The sequence below is a fragment of the Ursus americanus genome, chromosome 31, assembly GCF_024610735.1.
Source record: "Ursus americanus isolate L20-20 chromosome 31, mUrsAme1.1.p, whole genome shotgun sequence".
Classification (NCBI taxonomy): domain Eukaryota; kingdom Metazoa; phylum Chordata; class Mammalia; order Carnivora; family Ursidae; genus Ursus; species Ursus americanus.
Window position 1 is genome coordinate 31,844,905 of NC_142157.1, and position 5,760 is coordinate 31,850,664.

Below are 5,760 nucleotides of genomic sequence, written 5' to 3' on the forward strand. Positions count from 1 at the left end.
GGGTCAGGGAACGCGTGCGGCCGGAAGAGAGGCACGCTTGCGCCTGCGCCGCTGGCCGCTCCGCCGCTCCGCCCTCTGCCGGCGGGAGGACCGCACCGCACCTCCCCTCCGCCGGCGTCCTTCTCTCCGGCCATGAGGGGTCGCAGTGGCCCGAGTTTGTGAAAGATCAGACTCGGGAGAGCCTGGCAGTGACCCCAGATGGTGAGGAGGAGAAATGGTCCAAAGGCTGCAAAGACCGTCTTCGGGAGTCCACTGCGTTCTAATAGGATAGGGGGTAGAAACGTTCCAATCCCTTCGTTCTCATTCATTCAAAACCTCCTCGTCTAAGCACAAAGCTGAAAATAAATCGCCATAGGCGAGAGGTATGGGAAAGTGGCTGCAAAACGGATGCACTCAATTAAGTGTCCGACAAAGGAGACGGTAGATGAGGAGCTTAGGGTTACACAAGAGAACGTAAATGTTATAAAGTCTCACAATTTTAAAACGATAAAACAAAAAGTGGGAGGAAAGGGGAAATGGGATTTCGTGTAAATAGGATTTTCACCTCTTAATGAGAGGTAAAAATATTTCGAGCTAATAAATAATAAGAGCTCAAATTACACATCTTCCTACAAAGGAACATACTAAGAAAAATATATAATCAACTAAAATCTGGTGATTAGGAAAAGGGAGAAAAGAAAGAAATATAGTAGGGAATCAACAATCTAAAGAAATAGATGATTAAAGACATCAAGTAACATTATCATTATAATCACAGGAACCGAGGACAAAAATGCAAACCTTCCAAATGATCAAAACCCATACACAGGGGCGCCCGGGTGGCGCAGTCGTTGAGCGTCTGCCTTGGCTCAGGGCGTGATCCCAGAGTGCTGGGATCGAGCCCCACATCGGGCTCCTCCACTGGGAGCCTGCTTCTTCCTCTCCCACTCCCCCTGCCGGTGTTCCCTCCCTCGCTGGCTGTCTCTCTGTCAAATAAATAAAATTTAAAATCTTAAAGAAAAAAAAGACAAAACACATACACACAGCTACAAACTCAAACAAAAGCACAGAGCGAGCTGTCTGGAAAAGTAACAAAACAGAAAGCATAACAAAACAACACGCCAGGCAAAGCTAAGATCGAACATCTCACATGAGTAAACGTTAAACAAGCCCAACATACTTGTCTGAAAAATGCAGCTTCAGATGGGAGCACCGGCCATAACGCCACTCTATGTTATGCACAAGAACATTCATAAAATAGTCATTCTGAAAGTTTGAAAACACAAGAACAGAAAAGATACACCAGGAATACGCAAACGTAAAGAAATCAGGGGTCACAAACTTACTGATTTCAGGGCAAAAAGCGTTAAATGAGATTGAGAAGGGCATTTTACAATCATAAGAGTTGCAATTCGCAATGAGGAAAAAAATAGGAGTACCTATGCACCGAATATCATAATTTCATTATTCATAGGAAACACTATAGGAGATATAAAAAGAATAAATAGTTAGAAATAATTGATAGTCCTTGTCAGACTAAGGGCACAGGAGGTAAAAGAAGATAGAGAAGACCTAAAAATATATTCTATTAATTATATATATGTAATATTAGATATGTTATTAATATATTAATATAGTTAATAGTAAGTATATTAGATAATATATTAATATATTATGTGAAGATAATATATTAATATTAAATTAATAACATATTAGTACCATATTACTAATATAATAGTAATAGTATATAGTAATAGTATATAGTAATAGTAATATAATTAGTAACATATTACTAATATATTATTAACTTATTATGGTAGAACTAAATATATCAAACTCTGTATCCTGAAACAGAGATTCATCTTTTCAAGTGTCCTTGCAACAAACATTCACGGTTGGCCATATTTTAGGCCACAGGCAAAGTCTTCATATAGCCCAATAAGTAGAGCCATATGGATAATATTGTATGATCACAATTCAATAAAACTAGAAATTAATGACTAAACAGAAAATAAAATATTCCTACTCCCTGGAAATTTTTAAAGGCTTACATAACATTTGGATTAAAAAGAAAAACCAAAAAAATAGAAAATTCCTTCAAGAGTATGAAAGTGAAAATGACACATCAGAACCCATGGGATTTAGCTACATATTCCTAAGATCATGATTTTAAATGATCATATTAATTAAAGAGTTAGAATAAATGAAACAAATTAAGCACCCACGCAAGAAGATAGTAATCAAACAAAATATAACTTTGAAAAGCAGGAGGATGTAATGAATAGAGATAAAAGCCTAAAATGATGGTGTATGAAACAGAAAAATATAGAATTAAAAAATAAATCCAGGAGCTGATTGTTCAAAAGTAAATAGGTAAGCTGTTAGCTAAACAAGAAAACAAGAAGAAAATACAAATATACAAGGTATTTTTTATTTTTATTTACTATTTTTTTTAAGATTTTATTTATTTATTTGACAGAGAGAGACAGCAAGAGAGGGAACACAAGCAAGGGAAGTGTGAGAGGGAGAAGCAGGCTTCCCACCGAGTAGGGAGCCTGATGTGGGGCTCGATCCCAGGACCCTGGGATCATAACCTGAGCCGAAGGCAGATGCTTAACGGCTGAGCCACCCAGGCGCCCCCAAAGTATATTTTTAATCAAGGCGAGTTGCTCCAGACACAGAGGAAAGTAAAGTTATATTAAGAGAAGACTTTGTTGAGTTTTATCAAGTCAGAAAATCTGGATCAAGGAGTTAATTTGGAGGACAGTATAATTTCTTAAAATGGGCCTTAGACAAGTTATAAAATTTAAATAGACCAACTATCACAAGAGAAATAGGGAAGAAGAGCAAAGTCCTACTGTCCAAAATAGCAGCAAGTCCACAGGGGAATTTTACCAAACCCTTAGGGCCAGTGAATCCTGATGTGCTGTTCCAGGGGATAGAAAATGGAGGAAGCCTTCAAATTTATTGTATGAGCCAGCACAGTAGTGATACCTAGTAAATATACCCCAAAGAAAACTATAAGCCATTCTCACGTACGACTGTCAAGGCAAAAATCCTAATAAAATATAGTATGGCATTAGGACAGAGATCCTGAGTCCTAGGGTAAGGTCATCCCCAGAGCTGTGGCAATCAGCCCTCAGTGAGAAGGGGAACATTCTGGCAATAAGACAAACATACTCAGGGATGGAGTCCTCACTCAACTGCAGTTTTGAAGGAACCAGTCCTGGCTTGGGACAGTTTGTTTCCAGGGTTGGCTTGGAGACCCAGGTTTGTGGGGGTCAGCTCCATTTTAGAGTTGAGGATTTCCAAAGCTGGGGAGTCATTCCTCCTCCAGATTGTTGGCTCAAATGTAATCAGGCTTAGGTTCAAGGTCACACATAGACCTGATTCTCAGGTTCACACTCAGCTGTGGAATCTGAAGACTTTTCCAAAGGCATTGCTGCTTCTAGGAGCCTGTGGTCAACCAGGTAGTATTTCAGCCTAGCAGAAGGGAAAGGGGGTAGGAAAAATGGACCAGACATATTGAAGACTGCTAGAGGTAGGCAACATAACTAGGAAGAAACTGTCAGTCAGGGCACGAACCAAGGATGTGTACAACTCTAGGGAACACGCCCTTCCCAGAGGCAGGAAGATGTGCAGTGGTTGGGAGGCAGTCAGACTGAATTCTCAGTGGAAGGAACTTTGGTTTAGACACACAGGCAATGACTCAACCCAGCAGGAGATTAAGATCTCATTGGAGAGAGACAAGGTAGATCTGGGGCTGTGTCTCCACCCAGTCTGTGGTGGGAGATGGGTAGACCAGATTGTAGGAGACAGCACTCCTCCCTGGGGGGTGGGGGGTGCAGAGACCTGGTGAACAGATGAAAAAGATGTGAACAGATTTATTTGTCCAAAACCCAAGCTGGGTCCATGATGGTCTCTGTGCACCTGTCAGCACAGCCAGCCAGCCAGGTTCCTTCTTCTTATTGTCTTCTTCTTTTCTTATTTGCCAGTCTGTTATTTATTTGAATGCAACTACAGGACCATGAAGCTACATGCGAATAAGCAAGCCTGTGTGATGTCTCAGTCTGTGCTCATGTCAGAAGAGGCAAGGGAGCTCTACGGGATCTCTTTTACAAGGTCATCAGGCTATTCATGGGGTCTCCAACTCTCATGACCTCCTCACATCCCAAAGGCCCCACCTCCGAATACTGTCACTGGGGATTAGGATTCAACATATGAATTTCAGGAGGACACAAGCCCTCGGTCTATAGCACCCGGTATTTTGCAGGCTATGTTAGAAGGAGCAAACCCTGTAGAAATCATTTGAATATCACTGAAATCATATTGAGTGCTCAAAGTAAAAACTGAGCCAGACCATGAGCAGAGAATGGGAATGACCTGGACTGGGAATAAGGGCCTGGAAATAAGAAAGCACATCTTCCCATTCCACATCCTACAAAACCGGCACCAAGCAAGGATCCACAACACCCAAGAGAGGCAGATTTCTACAAGGACACAGAACCAACTACGGTTCACCAACTCTTTTGATTTTTTGACAAGTACTGAATCCATGATCCAGAATCCGGCTTCCTGTTTACTTCTATAACTGGCATTCTACTTACTTCGCTACACCTTAATCCTCATGTAACTTGGTGGAGCATTACATTCATCAGATAGTCCCCATAAAGATTGAGAAAGGAGCAATGAGAGTGTGTCAGTCAGCCCAGGCTGCTATAACAATATCACAGACTCGGTGGCTTGAACAGCAGATGTTGATTTTTTGGTCACAATTCCAGAGGCTGGAAGTCTAAGATCAAAGTGCTGGCAGGTTTAGTTCTTGGTAAAAGGGCCCACTTCTTGGCATGTAGGCGGCTGCCATCTTGCTGTACGATGGAGGGAAAGCAAGCTCTGGTCCTTCTCTTCATACAAGCATACTCATCCCATCTTGGGCACCCCATCCTCATGACCTAATCTAAATCTAATTGCCTTCCAAAGACCCCACCTCCTAATACCATCACACTGGGGGTTAGGGCTTCAACATCTGCATTTGGGGACACATAAATGCATAGTCTATAACAGAGAGTGAGGAAAGAACCACACTTCTCAGGGGCTCTGAAAACTTCTAGATGCTGCCTTTTCAGGACAGTGAGGGGGAAGGAGAAAGCATGGGCTGGTTCAGCTGCTGTCTGTGTCCTCGAGTGTGGTGTGGGCCAGATGTGGGGGCTGAAGTCCCATGGAGGTTTCCAGTAGGGAGTCAGGGCCAAGAGCAGCCCGGTAGTGAGAGAAGACATGATTTTAGCCTGTTCTCTCACAGGAACCACGGAGTGGGTGGGGAGTGGCATCCATACTAGAGTCTGAGAAACTTTCCACCGCAATCACTGTAGAAAATACTGCAAGATGCCCTTCAAAGGAAGATATGCTAATGATCTACATTATTTTTTTGTTCAAAGTTTCTAGAGTCAGGTCCACTGGCCTTTTGTTACCTCACACATAAACCGGGCAGGGAAGGGAGGGACTGGCTTTTATTTGGGTAACACTTTTAACAATTCTGTGTGGTTGTAGCACAGTGGACCCTGAACAGCTTGCGGTTTAGGGGTGCCAACCCCACTCTCACCCCGCACAAGTCAGAAATCCCCATATAACTCTTGACTCCCAGAAAACTTAACTTCTAATAGCCCACTATTGACCGGAAGCCTTACTGATCACATAAACAGTCAATTAACATATACTACTGTATTCTTCCAGTAAAATAAGCTAGAGAAAACAAAATGTTATTAAGAAAATCATAAAGGGAGC